The sequence below is a fragment of the Gracilinanus agilis genome, chromosome 4 (assembly GCF_016433145.1).
Source record: "Gracilinanus agilis isolate LMUSP501 chromosome 4, AgileGrace, whole genome shotgun sequence".
NCBI classification, from domain to species: Eukaryota; Metazoa; Chordata; class Mammalia; order Didelphimorphia; family Didelphidae; genus Gracilinanus; species Gracilinanus agilis.
Window position 1 is genome coordinate 443,166,283 of NC_058133.1, and position 6,974 is coordinate 443,173,256.

Here is a 6,974-nt window from a genome sequence, read left to right on the forward strand (position 1 = left end):
GGTCCAAACTATTTTATCTTTGGTCAGAAACTTAATCCATTGACCTAAGTCATGATTAAAGTCAAGCATGCCTGATCTAATCAAGGGCAAGGTGAATATTGATAGTCTCAAATAATAGTGACCTGGGGAGGAAGGAAAAAAATGTAAGTCCCAAGCTGGAATCTAGGTAGTATCAAGAATTAGGGCAATTTAACAAGATAAAGGGCAGGTTTGGAATCAGCACCATGGATAGCTCCAAGGAAAGTTAGAGCCTTCAACTTGTGTGTACTAAGAGAAAGAGGCAACCCAAGTTGACCTAACCAGGACTACGGGCAGCCCTCTTCTTGGTCAAAAAGTGTCAAGACTTCTTAAGTCATACTCAACTGCCTGATGTCAGAAGTAGAGTTCACCCAAGTCCATTTTTGCAAGCAAAGACACAGCATCATTTTCAAAATTTCCCATTGGTAAGACAGGTCCCCTGTCAATATTACAAGATCCTCATCACCTCAGTCTTACATTGCCTAAAGCTAGAATCTGGAACTCTGATGAGAGGGACTAAAGAGAGGATGTTAGTGAAAGAACATGATTTGGAATCCGAGGACCTGCGTTCATATCTTGTTCCTGTAATTATCTGTATGACCTTCACAAGTCATTTCATCTCCCTGCATCTTGGTTACCTCATATGAAAAATTCAGACACTGAACTAGATAACCACAAAGATCTCTTTCTGACTTTACAACTATGACCTTATAATCATTTTTGTTGTGTTATCATGAGAAAGTATGAACTACTTCCAGTTCTGTTACATTTTTCTAGAGGTCATAAGATTTAAAAATGTATTGTCTAGAGCAATGATGGGCAAACTACTGCCCACAGGCCAGATGAGGACCTCCTGAAATAGTGTATCCAGCCACACGGCATTATTCCTAATCTGGCAAATACAATGAGTAGGATACTATACAATGAAACTTTGAAAGAGTTGCCTTAGAAACAGACTGTCAAATGAGCATTTCCTTTCCTTTGGCCCCCTCTTTAAAAAGTTTGCCCATCACTGGTCTAGAGCATGATTAAGTGTCATAATGTTAGAATTTTTTTTAAATTTCCAGTGTTCTTCCTGATAATGACAAGAATTTTTCTAAGGAGTGAGGAGAGTACCCTTTTGACTATAAGTACTTATATGGCTGAATTTGCATGGGTTGAGTTAACAGTAAATCAAGGTCTTTATCAATACAATTCAATAAATATTCATTAAGAACTAATTTCAGAAACATTAGGAGCTAAGATATTAAATAATTACTCGATGATAATTTACTAAGGGCTATCTATACTAAGCACTGAGGATACACAGGAAAAAGCAAAATAAACAGTCCCTACCCCCAAGGAGATTACATTATAATAAGACAGGCAGCATGTACATAAATGGTATATATGTTATAAATGCAGAGTAAAGGGAAGTTAACTTTAAGTGAGGGCATATTAGCAATTAAGGAGACTAGAAAAGACTTCCATTCCATCCTATAAAAAATAGAATTTGAGATGTGTTTTAAAGAAAAGCAGAAAATCTAAGAAATGGAGGTAGGGAAAAAGAGCGTTCTAAATATGGCTAAAACCTAGTGCAAACACATCAAAATGGGAAACAGAGCATTAAGCATGGGGAATGATGAAAAGGATAACAAGACTAAACTTTAGAATGAGCAGAAAAGAATAACTTGTAAAAGAACTGAAAATGTAGAATGAGGCCAGGTGAAGAATTTTATATGTCAAACAAGAGTTTATATTTGATTATGGAGGTAAGAGAACCATTGGACCTTTTTGAGTAAGGGGACCAGCATGATCAGATGGCACACATTAGGGACATCACAGTTGTGTGAAGGATTAATTGAATTGAGGAATGGCTTGAGGGAAAGGGACCAGTTGGAAAGATATTTTTTTAAGTTAGATATCATATATTTTTAAATTAGTTTTAAGTAAGCAACTAGATGTTGAGGGAATGTAAATGAAGAAGTCATAGTCTCTCCTTCCTGTGAGTTTTTGCTTTTGTTCAGGAGACAATGAAATAAAACAAGTAAGTAATAAAACAAAGTAGAATATGATTAAGTACTAAAATAAATAATACAGAAGAGAAGTACTATCAAAGTTAAGAGGAAAGTTGCTATTGACATCAAAAAATAAGTATAATACAGAGATATATTAATAGGAATCTAAGATAGAGAAGCTGGGGAATAAGACAGCAGAAAATCATCTTGGTTGTTTTATATGTTCATCCATATAGAAGAAAGAGACTGGCCTTAAAAACTCTTAAGATTCCTTGATCTGACTTCCACCACTTAGAAATGTCAATTGCTCTCAAGAGCAATGGGAGTTGTAGAGATGGATATTATCAAATTATGAAGTATTCAGACACTTGAGGGACAAGGACAGTTGGATACAATGGGCATGACATATACACAGAACAGAACATTTCATGTGGCCAAATTAAAAGAGTCTCTGGTTGAATTTAAACCCTTGCTGTCTACTTCAATATGGTAGATAGGAAAAATCTATTTCCCACTAGCCTGCCCCCTAGGGGTACTTTGCTTCTAGTGAGCTCCTGTAATCTGTTAATCCTGTTTTTTACCCAGTTTCTACTACAGTCTCCAATTTCTCTCTCTAGCCCTTCAACTTCATGACCTATATCCTACTTAACAACTTTGACTTTTTTTCACTCTGTCTTATCTTTGCCCTCCTCTGTCAGAAATTTCCCTGCCATAGCATTCTATCACTCCAATCTGGGAAGACTTCAACCAGCTTCATGGCACTTACTTAGCCATAGGTCTTGACCCCAGTCCAATCCAGAGGTAAAGCCTTAAAATGAAGTGAAAAGAGGCAGGACACCAAAACCAATGAGGAAAATTCAAATAATCTTAGATTCCAGTTTTATCACATGACTAATTTACTATAGGCATGGTCTCACAGGTAAGTAAGGGACAGTTTGACATAGTAGAACAAACCCTTCACTTGAAGTTAAGACCTGGGTTTGAATCCTGTCTCTGACCCTTACTAGCTGTGTGCTGGTGGGCAATTCACTTGTCCTCTCTGAATTTCCATCCCCTTAGCTATTGAATAGAGATGATTTGGTTATTCCTCTACCATTGTACTATTGTAAGGAAGAACCATTGTGCACTTTAATATGCTGTAAAATATAAGCTATTTTAATAATTAAATGAGAGTGTAGAGGTGAATTTAACTAGAGAAATATTTCTTCCTCTAGCCCTTTAGAGTTATTATTGTTCTTTGAATTCAGTAACCTTGTGAAAATTTTAGCTTTCAAATGTTGAGCATTTAATGTTCCCACACCAAAGTATTATAATGGAAAATTTTATCTATGTATTTTAGTTTTACTTACTCTTAATTTTTTTACCTCCTTTCTTAATGCCTAAGACCATTTTTCTAGATGAGGATATAATATTATAATATGTGTGTATATATATAAGCATATATACATATATATAATGACTTTTTTCCATATCTAGAGTCAAATTCTTGAGATATGCTCTGGGCTGTCACCTACTAACTGGATAATTGGAACCTCTTCCATTTCACCTTGTTTTATTCCACAACTACCTAGCAGACCAAAACTTTCTTTCTCATCATTCATTCCTGATCTTCTCTCTTTTTTAATTCTTGGCATGACCTTCTGCATTCCTTTCTCATCCTTAAACAAGGGCACCAAAATAGGGTCTATTGCTCCTAATCCTTCCACCAGGGCTAAACAGAGCAGATCTTATTTCTCTTCTACATAACAATCCTTTGAGCAGATATCATGTCCTCCCCCCTCCAAGTCTTCTCTTATTTACATATATTTAAAAATTGAAAGGATGTCAGAGGTCATTATTCCAACCCATTCATTTTATAGATTGAAAAAAATAAGGACACGGAGGCAAAATAATTTGTCCAAAATTGCATTGTTGGTAAGTGAAAGACTGGGTCTTGAGCCAAGATTATAGATTCAGAATTTTTTTCCATTTTACCAACAGGTTAAGTATTTCTAGTTCATTCAACCAATGTTAACAAAACATGATCCTGAAGTCTTTTTGCCATACTGACTTTTTTCTCCAGATAGTAACCAATTTACTAATGTCTTCCCCAAAATATGATTCCCCAAACTGAAAGTATTATTTCAATTGTACTTCTATTGTGGATTTATCACATCTCTTACTTTGAATATCATTTCTCTACTTTTGCAATCAAAATATAGTAGCTCTTTGGGATGCTATGACACAATTCATTCATAAGGAGCTTATAGCCTGCTAAAACCCTCCTCATTTTTTAGAAGAGTTGCCATTTATTTTTAATTTTTTATAGCTGATTTTTAAAAAATTGCTATTTTTCAAATACCATCATCCTTCAAAAGAACCTACTCTTCTAAGAAGTGCAGTTATGAAAATAAATATATTGACCATGTCTAAGAGCACACGATGCATTCCACACTTGTAGGTAGCATTTCTCTACTGAAAGGAGGAAGGTATTCTATAAATCATTCCTTTAGAATCAATATTACTCAGCAAATTGACTTAAGTTCTGATGTCTTTTAGTGTTACTTTCTTTTATGTTATTTTGACATTATGTATATTTTTGTCTTAGTTCTGCTCACTTCTCTCTGCATTAGTTCATACAAATTTTACAAATTTCTCTGACTTTTTCATATGTTCCATTTCTTGTAACAGTAACATTCCATTACTTTGACATACCACAATTTCTTTAGTCATACACCAGTTGGTGAGCATCTAATTTGTTTCCAATCTCTAGTAACTATAAAAAGTGTTGGTCTTGCTACTTACCTCCTGACAGAAAAGTAAATGGAGATGCAGAATGAAACAAAGATTTTTGTACATTACCATTGCAGGATTTTTAAAATTTAAATATTCTCATTTGTTTTAAACATTTTCCTTTTCTTCTTCAACTGAACATGGGGCAGATATTGGGAGAGAGGCAAAATAAATGCTTGTTAATTGAAAAAATAAAATTTTTAAATGTTGCTATATACAGTTTGTGATTGAGATTTTTTCCCTTTGTCTTTACCTCCTTAAGACAAATGACCAGGAACAATATCATTAGGTCAAATTATATCAACAGTTTAATTACTTTTAATTACTGCCAAAAATATTTTAATCAATTCAAAGGTATACCAAAAGTGTCCTATTTTCTTTCTTCTCCATCACCATTCTTTTTTTTTTAAGCCTTGTAGTTCCCTGTATTGTCTCATAGGTGGAGGAGTGGTAAGGGTGGGCAATGGGGGTCAAGTGACTTGCCCAGGGTCACACAGCTAGGAAGTGGCTGAGGCCGGGTTTGAACCTAGGACCTCCTGTCTCTAGGCCTGACTCTCACTCCACTGAGCTACCCAGCTGCCCCCTTCTTTTTTATATTTTATCCTCTTTGACACTTGGATGGGTAGAGGATAAAAATCCTATAGCTGTTTTCACTAGCAATCTCTTTATTAGTGATTTGGAGATTTTTCATGTGGTTATTGATCATTTGTATTTCTCATAAAAAAACTTCATATTTTATGATCATGTATTTATTGTGCAATAAGTAAATTGGTCTTACAATTCTCAAAGTATTTTTTATCAGTTACATTGGAAATAGAGTTTTTCTCAGTAGACAATCTTTTCTCATTTTAATTACATTGGTTTTAATTGAACAAAAGATTTTTTTTTACTTTTACATAATCAAAATTGTCAACTTTGTATTTTATGAGCTCTTCTGTGCATGACTGCTTATGAATTTCCTCCCTTCACAAAAAAACATAAATCTGAAAAGTAGCATCATTGTTATCTAGGCATAATAGTTGTTGCTTTATTTATAAAGTTCATTTTTGCACACAACTGTATAACTTTATATTTATTTCCATTACATTTCATATTACCTGAATCTATCCATCATTCTGGTCCATTGAGATCTACTAGATCCTGAATTTGTCATACAATGTTTTAGCTGTACCTTCCAGCTTTGCATTATATTAAACCTTGATAAGAATTCCATTTATGGCTTCAATCAAATTAACTGAAAGTCTTAACTAATTCAGATTGAAGGAGTTATTCAAAAGATACTAAGCTAGAAAATTTCTTTCAGTTTGCATGAATCCATTAAGGACTACATGGGGAGTCCATCTAAATATGCTATTTAATTCACATCACTCCATATCATTCACAGGAATGGCATCAGAGAATTTTTAAATGCTTTCCTGAAAATAGAAAGCATATCTATGCTATTCCCCTAACTTGCCAATCTAATTGTCAAAAAAAGGAATATGAGTTTAGACTAATACAATACATTATTTTTTAAGCCTTTACCTTCTGTTTTAGAATATATAATTAGTAACAATTCTAAAGCAAAAGTGGTAAGGGCTAGGCAAATGGGGTTAAGTGATTTGCTTGGGGTCACTCAGTCAGGAACTGTCTAAGGCCATATTTGACCCCATGTCTTCCCAACTCTCAGCCTGGCACTCTATCTACCCTGCTACATAGCTGCCCCTTAGTGAAATACATTCTTTTTTTAACCCGTACATTTCATAATAGAATAAATACTGTGTATTGATTAATTGCAGAAGAAAAAGAAATTGAAGGTATCAAAATAGGCAACAAGGAGACTAAGCTATCACTCTTTGCAGATGATATGATGGTATACTTAAAAAATCCTAGAGAATCAACTAAGAGGCTGGTAGAAATAATCAACAACTTTAGCAAAGTTGCAGGATGCAAAATAAATGCACATAAATCATCAGCATTTCTATACATTTCCAACACATTAGAGCAGCAAGAGGTAGAAAGAGAAACACCATTTAAAATCACCCTAGACAATATAAAATACTTAGGAATCTATCTACCAAAACAACCACAGGAATTATACGAAAACAACTACAAAACACTTTCCAAACAAATAAAACTGAATCTAAACAATTGGAAAGCCATTGATTGCTCATGGGTAGGACAAGCTAACATAATAAAAATGACCAT